Below are 17,953 nucleotides of genomic sequence, written 5' to 3'. Positions count from 1 at the left end.
AACTGGGTGAATGGGTATGTGACTGTAAAGGGCTTTGGGCCATGTAGGTAGAAAAGTGCTTTATAAGTATACGCCATTTAACCCATTTACTCTTCCTCCCTCCTTTCCTTTTCCGTCCGGTCCAACACAAAAGATTTTCAAATGGGATTAAAATGAATAAAGTTTGGCCTCAATTACAAAAGGGGTTTATTCAGGTTTGTCTGAAGATTCATAACCCCTATTGTCGAAGTAAAATATGTCAAACACATGAGGCCTTCAGCTCTCATCTGTTTTTCCCAGCTGTTGGACAAGACAAGTTAAAAAAAAACAACTGGAGTTTTAGCTCAAGTATTTACATTCTCTCGACAACCATAACTCTTCAACCTTTGACACAATTGTTGTTATTCCAGTGAATTCTGAAGTAGAGGAAAGCAGCCTTGAACTGATTAGCAACACTTGACATTAGTATATAAATAAGCCACTTTTCTCTTTATCACAATTATTTCATCATGTTAACCGTTAAAGAGGTAAGGTAGGTCAAAGAGCCTGTTATTTAGGCATCGCCATCTCCAGTGTTAAAGGGTTAAATAATGCATTGACCTCTAAAAATCTTTAGGCTCAATTTAGTGACTTTACATTCAACACAAATTAGGATCCACACACCAACCGTCTTGGTCTTGTGATCAGTTAACAGATCAGCTGGACAACCAAACCTGAGCTCTAACCTCCCATAAAAATTGCAGCCTACATTGCTACTTTCTAAAAATAGAGAGACATTTTTAATGAGGCAAAGAAAAGCTGATTCTGTATTTGCACAATGCATCGTCCGGCAGGAGCCATGCACTTCATTTTAGTAGTTTGCATGTGATCAATCCAGCAGCAGAGTGTTGCAGCAGCACAGCTCATTCTTCATCGTTTAGAGAGAGCGAGGTATTGACCAGGCTATGGAAAGCTTCCAAAGTGCCTCAGTGAAATAAAAAAGAAGAAAGTTTTAGAGAAGGGTTCTATTCATTTTCTTTTTTTTTTTAATCATAGTACAAGCATCACTGTATTTTCTGCACTATAAGGTGGACTTAAAGCCTTAATTAAAAAAAAAACCCAGTCGTGCTTACTGCTGTTGAGAGGTCCACTGCTCTCTGTCAAAATGTCTGTTTTTTTTATGAGTTGCAAACAAGGTCGGATTTTAGAGTGAATACACTAACATGGCTAACGCGTAGCAGTGTTGGACTGTGTTTTTTACGTGTCAGAATGGAAACAATAACGTTTTTTTTAGCTGTATCAGTTATTTTTTGTTTGTTTATCAACGAGTTGTAAACAAGGTCTGGAGTTAGTGTGACTAAGCTAATGCAACTAACGTATAGCGGAGTGGGACTGTGGTTTTTCTTTCGAGTTACTAACAAGATTAGGAATTAGCTTAATAACAGTTAAATTCGTTTTAGCTGTGTCAGTCTGTTTTTTTAAGGGTTGCATACACGGTTGAGTGTTAGTATGACTACGCTAACGCGGCTTATGTGTAGCGGTGTCAGACTGTATTTTTTACGTGGTTTACGGGGCTAACAAGGTTAGAAGTTAGCATGGTAACATTAATTTTTGCTTTATCAATATTTAGCTTTATTTGTACGTGTTGCAATCAAGGTTGGGAGATACAGGCATTGTGAATGCTCACATCATGGCTAACGTTTTTAACGTGTAGCATGTCACAAACAAGTTCTAGAGTTACTGTGAACGCAGTTAAAATCTGCTTCACAGATGGACTTATCTCTGACTCTTTTTTTCCTGCTTAAAGCGCATTATAATTTGGTGCACCTTAAGCTACGTTCACACTGACCTCGGCGTGTGTTCAAGCAACCACTTGCAATGAAAAATCTATGTGAACACGCGTAAATATGCATTTTTGGCTTCTGTGTTCAAAAGTCTGGCGTTCAATAGTCTGGCGTTCACACATCGCTATGCAAGTTTTTAAGACTGTTTCCGGGCTCTTTTAAGCAGAGCCAAGAAATACTGTCAGAAGTATTCTAATATTATAATTTATCATTTTATCATAATCTGGAAATTCCTGGATAGCTTTTCTACAAAAATAAATGCAGCAAGGACATTCATGGCATCAATAATGAGTGTTTGCTGCAGCTGGCTTACGAAACCAAAAAGACGGGAAGGCGAAACTAGTATTGAATTCAATGCATGATTTCATGATTTCAGACATGTCAAAACAGAGGTTTGGCGTAATGTGTCATCCCACTCGAGACTTGGCACAGTCACTCATTGGCGTGTATGGTTTTCAGATTGGACAGTGAGACTGTCAGTAAAGCATTACATTCAGGTCCTGTGCCAGAGATGAGGGGAGTAAAAGTTCAATCCAACCTTTGAGGGAGCCTCCAGGGTATGAGACAAGCATGACAAGTAGAGACAAGGTCTCTCAGCATCTTATTTGTGTATGTCATTTAGCTAGGCTACTTGGCAGAGGAAATGTATAGAGAGGTGTGTTGCTGTTTTCAAGTGTCAGGAAAATTGCTGAAGTGTAATTTGTGAAGGGAAATGAGAAAACTTGACAAATAAATTAACTCAATGCCTGGCTGGAGGATTTTCTGCTCATTTTCCTCACACTTATTGAGTTGTTTTCCAAGCATCCTCCTCCATGGACTTCATCTCCCAGAATGTCTTGAGGCCATGTCAGATTTAGTTTTCCGTAGAGAGCTCTTACATTTAAAAACCATACTCATGCCCCATATAAAAATGACATATTAGAATTTGTTTGATTCACTTAAGCATACCAGCTTATTAACAACATATTTATATTTCATTGGTAGAAAGTGAAATAATTCTATAGCAAACAGTCTCTAGTTTCTAATATCAACTTTAAATTATTAACTTGCTTAGTCCGGCCTCGAGTGTGTGTGAGTTAGAGCGCTCTCGAGCTATGTACACACCAGCCATGTGAGGCACGTTCAAGAACACGCTGATTGTGGGTTTTTGAACATGCTTTTTGCATAATGGTGTTCATATTGGACTGTCCCTACTCGATACTAGTGGATTGGAAGAGTTGTAAAAGCTGTGGGCTATGTCCGAATTCCCACCCTAATCTTTAACTACTAAAAAACTATATTGTGCGGGACTATCTAGTGCCCTGGATTTTAAAAGAAAGTCAGACACCATGCTCACATTTTTTTTTTTAAATAATGAATATGACATCATCGATTTCACAAAGTGAAAATCTAATCAATATGAACGTTTTACAACGACTATTTATGAATCCACTGTGTTCCGATGAGGAAAACGTTGATGGTTTATTAAAAAAATACTTTTAAATACATTTTTTGTCACAAAAATTGTTCAAAGGCAATGCATTTTGGGCTATTTTGGCCAATCTAGTGAGCATCGATGCACACTGGGTTTTTGCAGAGACTTCTGGGAAATATCTAGGGCACTGGGTTTTGGAAATGTGGTTCGGACAGCACTACAAAATGGCAAACGCACTATATAGTGCACGTTGTAGTTAGTAGTGAAGGAATTCGGACACAACCTTAGTGTAAAATGTTGAAGTGTGACTCAAATCTTGCAGATCTTTCTCCAGGCTTTATCTTTCACAGTTCTATTCTAAAATGTCAAATACTTTGTGTCATATAAACTTCTAAGATTGTTTCCGACATTTTCCTTTTTTTGTCATTGAAAAGTGATATAGGTTGTTTCAATGTCAGAACAGGTTTCAAGCTCATCATTTATCATCTCTGAAACATTGTGAAAATTTGGTCTTGTTATCTTTAAACATTTATGTGAACTAGTTGCATCTTTACTTGAATTAAGATGCAGATTTTTCCTTCAGGAGACATTTGGACAGTTGACCTTACTGTTCATCCCTCATTAAAATATAGTATCAGGGTATTGTTTGTGTCAAACCCCATTCTTCAAACATGTCAAAGTTGTAAATCCTGACTCATCCTCCTATAATCTTTACAGTTTAGGTTTTGTCCGACAGAAGTTGTGCTGTTGCTTTCTTAAAAGCAAAGCGGTTAAAAAAAGGAAGCTATAGAAGAATTGTTTCCTTTACAAATACGTTTTTTTTTCACCACTGAGAATAACAGCCTCTCAAATGCAGTGCAGTAAAGGTCATCATGGTTAATCACATGATTAAAAGAGACAGGATTCAGGTGCCAAAGAAGCACTCATCATCATCAAAGGAGACGTCGGTGTCTTATTTAGGCCGTGGAGCGGCAAGCTCCTTACACGTGGCCACGGCTATGGTTGAAACCATTTTGGGAAATGGTGGTTGTTGATTTTACAGAGGAGCTGTGGATCCAACAATTCCACATGACAAGCTCAGCTTCTGATGAGCTGTGTGATGCTGTGGGACCTCCTTTGGCACCCACTATGCAGTGTCAAAGGCAGCCAGTTACTACCGAGAAGCAGCATTGCCATCCGCTTGTTGGTCATGTGACTCATTTAATTTGAAAAAAGTGTTTCAATTGAAGTTTTGCAAAATGTGTCAATTTCGATACGCCTTAGAAACCACCTCCTCCCATTGCAAAACCTTTTTTGTGGTGTTTCTATTTCTAGTCAACGGAAATGCAGCTATTGATATTGAAGGGAGTCAAAAAACTCAGACATAAACTGCATGAAAAAAAATCCAGCAACTAAAAAGAAAAGCCTATGTGGACATCAGGGAGTCAAAAAAAAAACAGTCTCATCCCCCCACCAAAGCTCCCCACAAGGACTCCTTTGACATGATCCAGTTTGAACTCGCTGTGTGACTGATCTCACTGTTTCAAGACAGCACCTTTTCCTCTCCATTTTAAAAAGGTTTATCTAAGTTAAACAAGCTTGAATGATGGTGTTTACTCAGGAAAAAAAAAATGTTTTCAATTTTACTCTTTCATCATTTCTTGTCAGTGTGACTTTCCCACTTTTGTCTTCAGGTCAATTAAAGCAGCAGTACCTCTGCCATGTGATGGTAAAAGTAGTGTAATGGACCCAAAAAACAATGCATCAGGCCAGGAGATGTAAAAGATGTTTGTGATTATTCAGGTCTACAAAACCTTATATAATTTATCCCAGAGGTCTATTGTCTCGTTCATTTCTGTAGATGGTATTCTTGGTACATCTGAGCCAAAGCCAACCCTAATTTGTCAAACGATTACCTTTACATTTATCAATAAAAATAAAACTTTAATACTTAAAGGTGTCTATATTTTTACATGCATGCTACCTAAATACAAGTTATAAGATTTTCTGTTTGGGATAAATTTAAGGCTAATTGAAAGGAAAAGGTTTCACACTATGAGTTCTTTTGTTTTTGTATTTATTTTTTTGCATGTATTTAGAGTTGGACTGCTTATTAGTTTATCAAAAAGTCACAGCTGTGTTGTTGGCGAGTTTCTTTTGAATAACACGTTTTGATACAAAGTGCTTGAGGTCAGTTAACATTTTTTTTCTCCCTTAATTAAAAGAACTGCAAATGTTCCATCTCTTTCTTGTCTGCTACTTTCTATGCTAAAAGTTGATTTAGATGATTACTGCCAAGCTTCTTAATTTTCTATATTTCTTCTGTGGACAAATTATCTAGAATTATACCCATTAAAAAAAAAGAAAAGCAGTTATTTTATCATCTTTTTTTGTCTTTTTTTGTCCATTTTCATGATGTCCCTTAAGATGTTGGCTCTCATTTTATGAGACATAAAAAACCTTTATTACAACTTTGCAGTGTGAAGCAGAATTTATTCTTAACCCATAAGAACCCATGGTGACGTCAGTGTAACAGAAAAACATCAGCAATTGTTGCAGAAATGTGTTCTGGTCTGTGGTAAGTCCCACATCATTTTTATTTTAAGGAAAAATGGGTCTGGGTTACAATGGATTAAGGCCAAATTTTAAATAGTATTTTTCTTTAGATAACACTTTTAACATTATTTTGATAAGATTTGCATTTTCAACTGTTGTATTCTTCAATTTACCCTTTTTTATGTTTTGTTGATATATTTACTAAAAGGTTTAGCTGTATGTATTTAAAAAACTCAATATTATTAGGTTTTTTTTCTTCTTGTAATTAAATATGTATCTCTTGATTTGAACTAAAATTATTCCCCAAAAACGTATCAAAAAGTAAAAGTAATTTAACTACAGTAAATTTAAACTGTTTGAAATTCACCTAACATATGTATTTTACATTTATTACGTGTTCTTTTTTACATTTTCCACAAGCAGTGTCCAGTGCTTGTATCAAAAGTCTTAGAAGCACATTTCAGAAATTTAATTTGCACACTTCCCCAAACATCTCCCACTGGTAGCACTGGTAAGTAATACCCTGTCATATCAAAGTACAGACAGACACTGAGCTGTCTTCAGTGGTTCTGAACAATGGACTCCACAGAAATTGAATCTTTTTTCCTTAAAATTGGGCACAAAACACCACAGATGGCTCATTTGCTGTATTTTGTGCCCAATATTGGTATTATGTTTTGGTATTCTACATTTTTAGGATGTGATTACCTGCTGCACGCAAGCTTTATATGGGGTTTGAGATTCTTATATTACACTTAAATATTAAATAAATAATCTAGATCATTGACTTCAAGGATGTCAAACTCAAATATCAATTTTCAAGGTGTATTCAGACTGGACACATTTGAACGCCGTAACCCTTGTGCTATCCTAGGCACTTTACCATTGGGAGTTGGGTCATCTAGACCCACTACACAGTGCTCTGAACCTTTTTTCTTCAATTATTTGTGATCTTCACTGGTGTCCATGGATTACATGAAATCTTTCCACCTTTATCCACTTTTGTCATGGTAGGGAGAACACGTCAATGCAAGGGTGGGGTCATCTAGGATAACACAAGAGTTAAAGTGAACTTCAGTTTGTTTTTCCCCGATAATCCGGAACAAATTTTCAGTCTGAATGCACCCAAGTGGACCCTGGTCCAGGATCAGAAACCGCTCTCAGACCCACCTTTGGAGGTGGTCTCGGTTTATTTCCAACAAGGACTGAGCTTCGGTTGCCCAGAGATTCTTCAGTCTGAGTCATAAATCGTGCTTCTTTCCAGACATCAGGGGCCTGTTTCAGAAAGGAGGTTAAGTGTAAACTCTGAGTGCGTTAACCCTGAAATCAGGGAAACCCTGGGTTTTCCGTTTCAGAATGGGAGGTTTGTTAAACCTTTTACTCGGAGTCAGTGTCCATGGTTACTTATGCTGTGAACCTAACCTGGTCGGGAGCAGGTTTTATTCTCCAAACTCAAAGTTTCTGCCGGTCCCCTCCCCTTTTTAAAGACGAAGCGGTATGTATCGCTTTAACCTTCATTGCCCACATTTCCGTCACACAGAGACGGTCTAAGTGACAAGAATGGCTTGTTCTTTGCATTAATTCATAGAGAATTATATTTACCTTGTACGAGGATTTTGAGAAGAATCGATTTTTTGTCATTTCCCCATACGTTTTTGTTTGAGCGTTACCGTTTTTCGTTGCAGTCAATTACATATATACAAAATGAAAACAACATTAGATATTGCTATGTAGATGTTTCATATGTCAAATATATTTATACTTCATTTTTAGCTGCTGCCATGTTCTTTTTATTCCTGCAGGATTGCATCTACATGAAAATGAAATCAGGGACATTGAATTAGATTAATGTAACAATTACTTTTTGGAAACACAATTTTCTAGCACTGCTTACTTTCTTAATCCCACATACACCTATACCACTTGATCAATACAAGGGTAGTGTTGCAGCGTGTGTGTGCTGAGCGGGGTGCGATCCACGAGAGACAAGGGGAGGGGCTATTGCAGGTGCAGATGGGGGGGGGGTGAGCAAGGAGCGGAGGTGTGTGCGTGGACTATATTGTGTGTTCGGAGGACGGAGCACTTAGTTAAATAAAGAGAAGGTGTCATTCCCAGAATAACTGTTTTGGAGTCATTCTTAATCCGCTCTGGAGGTTGAGGGTTTCGAACGGGAAGTGAACCCCGAAGGAGAATTCCCTTCGGCCCTGAAGGAAATCTCCCCTGCGCTTCTGACCACGGTCGGGAAGACGAGAGAAAAGAAAGGAGAAGTCTTCGCGCAGCGAAAGGTTCAACAGTAGACAAAAGTTCACTTTTAAAAACACAATTGCATGTAATAATATTAAACTGACCAACGTTTGCAAGAGGGGAAGGTTAACAAAAAAGTCCTCTAAACATTACCGACGTTAAATGCATTTTCCCCCAGATTGGTTCTGTACACTATGCAGCATTTCATGCATTTACACCAGAAATGACACTTCAAAAGTACACCTTAATATAGCCATTTTTTATTTCACTCCTTACGCTATTTAAAAAGTTATTTATTACAGTCAATATTTTATAACAATGATTTAAATGCAAACTTGCGCATTAACTTGAGCAGCTATGTTTCCCCACGCTAACTGTCTCTGTTTTGCAGATGCAGCGGTGTTGTTTTTCTTCCGGAATATGTGCTCATATTCACTGTAACTCTGCAGCAGCACGTCAAGTTCAGCTGGCGAAAAATACGCAGACCTCTTTTTTTCACGGTTGCCATGGTGACTCGTGATATCTGCGCTCCATTGATAATGGCTTCTTATAGACGCGGTGCGCACGCTCACCTCCGAATCAGTCCACTCAGAGTTGATTGATCTAACTCGGATCAGCTTCTCTGAAACAGAAAACTCAGAGTTGTTAATCTCCCGATTGACCAACTCAGAGTTCAAGTTCAACCTCAGAGTTGGTTGAACCTCCTTTCTGAAACAGGCCCCAGGTTTGTCCCCTGAATGTTGGTTGTGATCGTTATTGGTTTGAATTGAACCAATCAGTTAGTAGGTTCTTGCTTAACGTAACTATCCGAAATTGCACCAATCCTGAGCCTTTTACAATTATAGGCACATGAAAGGCAAGACAAACGTGTGTTAGAACATGTCCAGTAAAGTCACCACACAGCTGAAGATTTCATGATCACCTGTCGGTATAAACTCCACGATCGCATTTGTGAAGTCAAATATAAAAAAATAAACAAAGAAGTTTGGAATACTATTAGAAAAAGATCATATTTGTGACGTAGAAAATACACTGGGCAGGTCACAAGCTCCCTGCTCCATTCCATTTTCTCATTCTGACCTGGCATCTGCCTCAAAACTGTCCAGCTGGATAACTCCAATATTGCTGGACATTTTGCACCAGTAATGTCAGTGAAGGTTGGGTTGTGTGTAAGTTGGGTTGTGAGTGGCTGTAAGCTAGCAAGAGACATATGGATGACAGGAAGTGTGGACAGGCTTACTCCACACTAGTAGTCCTGCTTACAACTCTGAAGCAAATTTCTAATATTCAACTAGTGCTCTGCAGAAACTAGGTTATGGAAAACAACACCGTTTTTTTTATAAACTAAAAATGGCATAATCATAGTTAAAAGACCACTGAGAACAATTTTGAAATGGATCAAAGGTTGATCGGATTGGGACTTCAATGTCTTAAAGTAAGTCTGTTTTATATGAATGGAACAGCGTGAGTTACAAGCCCCCTAGTGGTTATTTGGGAAGCTGACTTGGTTTCAGATGATTTAGTTTTAAAACATGTTTCACTGTGGAAATAAATTAGATGACCAGGATTTGTATTATCTTAATAATGTGATGTTGCAGATGTGTCATTTGCATTATTGAGAGTCTGGTAAATCATGTGACAGATAACAGCTTTACAACGGCTGCTGGAAAAAGTCAATATATAGATGACAAGTGGTGATGCTTTTGTGAAGATATCTGACATTTCAAGCTGTTTTATTTTCATAACAGCTGTTTTACCCCCTATACGACTGTGTGTTTATTATCAATTGTACCTTGAAAGAGTCAATAAGCACTTTAACTGCATCAAGTCTTGTACATATTCAAGTATTAACTTGCCTTTTGTGTGTAAAGTGCAAGATGCAAAAAGGCTCCCATTCAAGATGAGTGCAGAGTGTTGTTTTCCACTGCAGCATCCTCACTCATCCCTGCAGGCTGTGTTTAAAAGCCATTATTTCAGCTAACAGACTGTTGAGCAGACCTTGAATGTGGTTAGCAATGTGTGTTGTCTGGTTTTTCTTCTGATTTTCGAAGATCATAAATGGCCAAAGTGTTCTCAGACAGTTTTATGTTTCTGTCATTTCTGTACGAAGCAGCAGATGCTGGGATCTTGCCGTTGCGAAATGAGAACCACTGTCTGCAGTGATGTTGGGGCCAAGTGCAACACACTGCTCTCTGTGCACCCTTCCTATAACAATACAGTGCACTGATGACACTGATTGACTGACATGGATTGCACAGTGCTCCCAAGATACACTTTTGTCTCAGGCAGTCATTTGGCTTATCAAAAGGAGGAAAAAGCCCAGATCTTTTGCTGATGGCTGCATTTCACTTTGGGAAGTCTTTGCTTTTGTCAGTCTTGGTTCACTGTCGTGACTCAATGCAAGGCTTGACTGAATGGAGACATCATTAATTCTGTAATGAAAGGCTTCTATTGCAGTTTCTCCTCTGTGTGGGGTAAAACCACAGAGATGATGGGCTCCCGTTTTAAAAGAGAGGTGGTTATTTTATTTCATTTTAACAAAATTCTGAGAGCTGTAACCATTACATTCTCATTGAAATATACTTCAATATTGACCAGTTTCTTTTCTAAGATAGGGGTTTATGTTTTTCCCCAAAAAAGAAGATGGAAGAAAGAATCTAGGAAATCACACTGCATGATTTTTAAAGATTATTTTGTATAATGGCACAAAAAATAAGAATTTTACTCCTACAAAAAAAAAAAGAATCTGTTCCTGACAGACCTGTTACTTCTTCTTTAAGAATCTCTTCTATCTTCCACTTGTTACCTGCATTAAATTCACCAGTCTGAACTGGTTATCTGTATAAAAGACACCTGTCCAAATCCTTAAACAGACAGACTGTAACCTCTTGAACGTGACCAAAGAGCTGTCAAAGGAAACCAGGGACAAAATAGTCATCTTGAACAAGACTGGGATGAACGATTTGAAAATGAAAGAAATGCAAGATCACAAACAATCTCCATACATGGTTGACAACAGAGAGAAAATGGCCCAGAATTACACAGAGCAACTGGTCAATGACCTGAAGAAAGCTGGGGCCACAGTAACAAAGTAACAATATGTCATGGATTCAATTCTTGCAGAGCTCCAAAGGTCTCTTTGCTCCAACCAGAACCTTTCCAGGTCCATCTGAAGTTCTTCAGAGACCGTCTGGATGATCAAGAGAAGGATTGTGAGAATGACATTAGACCAAAATGGAACTTTTGGGTATAAATGTGCATCCCCATGTTTGGAGGGGGAACACCATACCCACTGTGAGGCATGGAGGTGGAAACATCATGCTTTGGGTCTGCTTTTCTCCAAAAGGGATAAATGGGACCATGTCTGGTCAGACTTTGAATCAGATATCAGTGAGAACATTGAGGAGGAGACATGTGAATCTTCCAGCATGACTTCCCCTTTGTGCCCCACCTTTTAGGCTCCACCTACAGGTTAGTGCTTGGGGGACATTCATCCACCCACTGCCCATTGTACTTAGGTTGGGTCAACCTGGTTTCAGGGTTTAGGAGGAGGTACATGGCCAAGTACATGACAACTGTTAGTGTGGTAGCTGTGTGGATGCAGCAGTGAGATTCAGCTCCACTGCTGTCCAACACGCAGATATCCCAGAATCCTGTTCATCCCCCTACTCTTACATACATTCATCTTAGTATTTAAAGACTAAGTGCAGCTCACTAAGCCACCATGTTTCAAAAAATGCCTTGTTTTAGAACTTTTGTGTCGCTTTGTGTCGTTTAAACAAAGGTCTTGTGTTGAACAAGGCTATGATGAATGTGTGGTTGCTTCCATTTGAACAGGATTGTTCAACCATGACTGTGACCTGAACTTTTTACTGCATTGATTTCTCCCACTGGATAATCTAAAGCATTGGTATGAGCCGTAAAAACATCTACACCTAGAAAGGCAACATTCCAGACCTACTACTCATTTGCAGCACTGACATTGATTCTTTTTTGCTTGCTTTTTATCGCAGTCTTACATTTTAAAAGCCATTGTTACTTAAAGAGCAACACGACTCAAGTGAGGTACAACTGCTGTTTTCCCTGAAACTCAGTGGCATGTTGTTCAATTGAAACACAAAGATCATTGGAGAATGTTTTCCTGAGATTTGTGAACACTTTTCAAAAGACTGAATGCGCTGAGTCATGACTTCTCCCTGAAAAACAAGAACTCAATCATGGGGCGCACCTTTATGTCTCAACTTGCTGCAACAATTTTTAAATTTTAAACTGTGCAAAGACATATATAAACACCTTGCTCTGCGTAGATACTTGTTTTTTATATTCACATACAAGTTCCATATAGTTTGTACCTATTATGAAAATTACAGGCCTCTCTCATCTTTTTAATTGGGAGAATCACACAATTGGTGACTGGCTAAATACCCTTTTGCCCCACTGCAAGGATCACCTGCACAAACTTGAATCCAGTATTTGTGCCGGGTCAGTAAGGAGCCAATACACTCAACTTACTAACAAGCAGAGTTAGTGCTTGTAACTTACATAACCCGTACGAAAACATCATAAACAACAATTGTATGTTTTCAGGATTTCCCTTGGTTGCACGAGCCTCAAGGGAACTGCAAGACACACCTACACTCACCTTAAGACTCACCACTCCTTTCTATGACCCTCCACGGGCCACAACAACCCAAAATAAAATTAAAATAAAACGCCCAAACCACCCCTCCTAAAGCTACCTACACACCCACACATACACTTCTTTTGTGTTAAAATGTATAAATCTCATCTATGCTTATCTGATCTTGGATATGGCCTATTTGAACATTTTTGTGGTCCATTTTCAACCATATATTGCCTCAATGAGTCCCCAATTTTGTGTGGCGAAGGCCATTCAGAAGGATCTTTTGAGCAATGCCTTGCCCCAGCCCTCTCCCTCTACCTTTCTGTTCTTCTCCCTCTCCATCGTCAGCTGATCGTCTCACTTTCTCTCTATCATTATCATCATCATCTGAACCTCTCTCCTCATTCTTCTCTGTTGTGACTGACTGTTTTGAATAAAATGAACATCTTGCTAATGCACTTTTTTAAATTAAGACTACTATTGTATTTAAAAGTGACTGACTGATTAACTTGCCCTAAACGTCCTGATTCTTTCTCTCTCTTTCTCTCCATCCTCACAGCTGTATGATATAGACTTTGTTTAGGAAGAATTTAAAAGAATACAGTGACTAAACTATATGTAATAATATATATTTTAAAAAATATTAATCATATTTTGTTGGATATCAGTTAGTGATGGAATAGAATAGATTTTATGTACTGTTGTTAAACATCTCCAAATGTTCAACTAAAATCCAAAGTGTCGTTCAGCCAAAGTGATCTTAAAAGCAATAGGCTGACAAACTTAATAGTCACTCAAAAAACAATAATTATCCTAACATTTAACAAAATAAAAAGTAACAAAAACACCATTTCACTCACCGTCACACATACTTCTCCCTACTTCTGCCTATAGGAGCAGCTTTTATCATTATTTAGTGCTGTTACAGTCTTAGGATAAAAACTTGTTCAGTGCATTGGTAAATCCAGTTAAAGAAATTATTGATGTCTGTCTGAAACAAAATCAGCTCAAACAAGTTCCTTTATTTTTCCCATCATAATTCATGATCCTGTAAATCCTGCTCAATACAGTTGTAAGACGCCTGTGATCATTTTTCTACTAGCTGTAGCCTGAATGTTTACAAGCCTGTTTTTAACAGACCTATAACGTAGCTGCTGTCGCTCAATCATTTAGAGATACTTTTTTCATTCCCACTGCATCCCTGTCCTTCTCCCTCTTGCACTTCCTGTTTTGAGCCCCGGGTTCTTCTTTCTTTTGCCGTTTTTAGCGCACTGTCATCAGATGACGACACGATTCAAATAAAAACAATTAATTGCGCGCTCATTCTCATGGAGATGCGCTAGAGCGCACTCTCTCTAATCTAATAATCTCTGATCATATCATTTAGATGTGCACAAACAGCTGTGAAATTAAAAAGTATGGACTGTAAATAATTTGCTTAACTTCGGTTTGGTGCCCTCTGTAGCCTGGCGCCCTATGCGACGCATCTACTGCATACCCACTTTTTGCGCCCTTGTCTCCCCCACATGCTCTCTTCCAAACCAGCTGTCCTCTTCCTCCCTAGCTTGTTGGAGTGTGGATGATCAGAAAAACTGGATGAACCCTGATACTTTGTTTCTGTCAGAGAACTGTGATCAGGCCCGGGGAGTAGATCCCACGCACATCCAGGGTCAGTCTGCTACAGTCGCAGAGCACCTGGAGGACCTCCATTTCCAACTAACAATGATGTGGGGTCGAGCAGGAGCTGTTCATTTCTACGTCCACACCTGCACACCACACACAACAAACATCAGAAAAGACAAACCCTCCAGTTCTGTTCCAACCCTGATAATTACTAGCATCAACACTAACCTTACGGAAATCCTTAGTTTGGTATATCCAGGCCCAAGCAAACTTCATGTTGAAAAATTAAAGGCATTCTGTTACAACACCGGGAATCACTCCGGATAAATTAAGGAAAAATCAGTTGAGCAGGTATGTATAGAGTCTCCTGAGGATTAAATCAAGGTCTCACACTTGATCCCTTACCTGCACCTATACAAAGCAAAATATCCAATCCCATACCGTTTCCCTGCTGTAAAAAAAACAATGGAGTACATCCCATCGAGAACCTAATGCCGTAAAAACAAGCTATTAGTAATCTTATCCAAGCTAAGGCTTCTGTCCTTCACACAGACTGTCAATTCAGAATTTAGACTTGAGCACAAAAACAAAAAGATTTACTAGCAATATGTGATATCAAGAGAGAACAGACGAAAGCTGCCAAACAAGAAAATAAAAATTCATCTATATTTTTCTTTTTGCTTATAAACTATTTATACCTGCACCAATTTGCCTCAATTTACTTTTATGGTTGGAATCTAGGAAACTAAATTCTAAATGTTTAAAATAAAACAAAACTTTCTATGGTAAATTATGGTAAATTAAAAAACCTTTAAAAGGTGAGGTCCAAAACTTATGGTGACGCTTCGTTCTGCCATTATGGTCCTCGCCTCTGGAACATTCTGCCGGAGAGCCTCAGGGCTGCAGAGACCGTAGAGGTTTTTAAGAAGAGGCTCAAGACCCACTTTTTAAATTTCACTTTTAGTTGACCTTATCTGCTTATTTATTCTATCAGTTTTAAATAAACATTATGTTATGTATTTAATTTGATATTATGCACTTACTGTAATCTTAATTTAATAATTTTATGTTTTTATATTCATCTTATGACTGTAATTTTAGCATCTTGTGATTTTAGCCCCAGTGTTACTTGTGGGGATTTGTTCTGCCAGGACTTGCTGGCTTGGTCGGTGGTTGTTTCTGCTGTTGTCACCCTTGCTGGGGCGGCGGAAGTTTAACATTGCAGCCTCACAGCTGTGAAGTGGACCCCATTGCTGTCCTGGTCTGGGTGGGCACTGTGGCGATGTTCCTACAGCTGAGCTGCTCCTGGTATAAATGAATTCCCAAATACTTCCTCGCAGCAGAGCCAAGCCTTAAATCTCTTTTAGAAGTTACTTTTATAAGTATGAATTGTGTGTGGGGTCATGTGCATTAATGGAGGGGAGTGGGAAGGGTGAGTTGGGTATATATTGCAATATGGTGTGTTTCTTTTGTTTTTAGTTTAAATGTTAAAACGCTTTGAGTTGCACAAGGTATGAGAAGCACTTTTTCATAAATACATTTTGATTCGATTTAAAAACTATACGTTGATTCAAAAATATACTAATTCTTTACAGCGTCCACAGATTTCACAGCCAGAAATCCTCCTAGGATGCAAGTGCATTAAATCAGTTGTGGGGTTCCTCAAGGATCAATTTTAGGCCAACTACATTTTAACCCTTGTGCTATCTTAGATGACCCCACCCTTACATTGGCGTGTTCTCCCTACCATGACAAAGGTGGATAAAGGTGGAAAGATTTCATGTAATCCATGGACACCAGTGAAGATCACAAATCATTGAAGAAAAAAGGTTCAGAGCACTGTGTAGTGGGTCTAGATGACCCAACTCCCAAAGTTAAAGTGCCTAAGATAGCACAAGAGTTAATGTAAATATCCTGGCACTTGGAGTCAACATCCGAAGGCCTGATGTTTGTTTTCATAAGTATGCTGATAAATGTTGTCAGTGATGTATTTATATTAAAAAGTTGCTATTTGCTTACAAATTCTGATGTAAAAACTGGCTTTAAAAGTATGAAATTTTCTTCACAAGTTTTATTTGTTTTGCTTTTTCCTTTTGTCAGATCAAGTAATGAGATGAGACCATTTTAATCTTAGACACAAGTTGCTACCATCTCAGGATTTTCATACTCTAAAGAGGCCTTGAATGCTAATCTCCCAGGTTTTGTTGGTAAAATGGAGACGTTAACCCTTTTAAAATCTCCTTTAAGTCAGCCCACATACTTGATTGACACTCGATACTTGATTACCCTCCAATCAAAGAACCTTTTGAAATTTTTGTTAAATATTTCTTTTGCTGCTGTATCACAATGTTTCAGGGCTCATGTTCCATGAATAGGTGGTGCCATACTGCAGTTTCACTGAAGACTGGTGGACTGATTAATTTAATTGATGTTGAAATTTTACTTGTTTTTAAAAAAAATCAGTGAGCTGTTTATTTAATGTAAAAAAAAAAAAGATAAAAGATGCTACTGAGCATGTTACTCTGTGAATATAAGAGCTATTTATTTGCTTTTTTTTATTTACTTGCCATTTAAATAAGCAAAGTTACTTGTTGGCTTCTGGATGACAAATGATTGGTGTTGGTCCTGAAAACAAAAAACAAAAAAATGTTTCTACTCTGAATTAATGAAGCTTTTCAAAGCAATTTCCATAAGGAAGATCAACTCTCCTTTAAGCTGGGTTCTTATGTCACTCACCTTACGTACACGCCACTCTAAATTAATAGCTAAATCTCCCGCCTTCTTTTCTCAGCCAATCGTTTATTTCTCTACATTCTATAAAGTTTTGCTGGCCCTCCTCTGCCATGTCCTCCACCTGGACCAATACTATGTCCTCAACCACCGTCAGTGTCTAGGCTCTGGGGTTTATCCATCTATGGTCTGAGCCTATCCCGGGAGGATAAAGATGTCACCGGCCCAGAGCCTAACCGCCAAAAGATTATGCACTATTAATCAGAAATTAATCTTTATCATTTGCATTCCCAAGATTTCTCCTTATTGAAATCAAATGTGTCCTCCACATGTGAGGAAGAGGCGAGAAGCAGTCCCAACTGTGTTTAGGCGCCAGGTAATTTCCCCATCCCCCCCCCCCAATAAACACCTGATTGCAGAGTGCCAACTAGTGAGATATTTTGTATTATTTTGAATGGAAACAATCCCACAATCCTCCAGTCTTATTCCACTTATAATGCTAGTTTGTCTGGAAGAGTGGCACACTGCCGTGGTACAGGTGTGTCACGGTGAAAAAAGCTTTAGATGAAAGGCCAGGCTGTTATCGGTCAATTTCTGTTCTGACCCCCACCTCCGGTCATGAGCTTTGGAGTAATGACCAAAAAATAAGATAGCAATTGCGGGCGTCTGAAATCCTTTTCCTTCATGAAGTGGGTTGACTCACTCAGGGATGAAATCAGGATCGTAGTTAGGCTCAGTTAGAGCCCCTTATCCTCAGGATCAGAAGGAGTCAGCCGGGAGTGTTTGGTTATGTCAGAATGTCTTCCAGACACTTGTCAGTGGAAGTTTTCTGGACATGTCCTACTGGAGAGAAGTGTTGAGAAGACTCAGAATTCAATTGAGAGATTGTATCTCTTCAGTTACGTCCTCTCTGTGCCCTTTAACTGGAAAAAGTCTACCCTGAAAATATTTTTCAGTGACTTTCACAATACAAATTGTTGA

At 38.6% G+C, this 17,953-nt stretch overlaps 1 protein-coding gene across 4 annotated transcripts in view; it reads right to left on the bottom strand.

Moving 5' to 3' along the window:
- Nucleotides 1-17,953, bottom strand: part of LOC101171037 (interleukin-1 receptor accessory protein-like 1-B) — a 231,567-nt gene that overhangs the window by 183,475 nt on the left and 30,139 nt on the right. The window lies entirely within an intron of this gene.

This window comes from Oryzias latipes, chromosome 21 (genome assembly GCF_002234675.1).
Source record: "Oryzias latipes chromosome 21, ASM223467v1".
Classification (NCBI taxonomy): domain Eukaryota; kingdom Metazoa; phylum Chordata; class Actinopteri; order Beloniformes; family Adrianichthyidae; genus Oryzias; species Oryzias latipes.
This window is presented reverse-complemented; position numbering and strand designations above follow the sequence as displayed.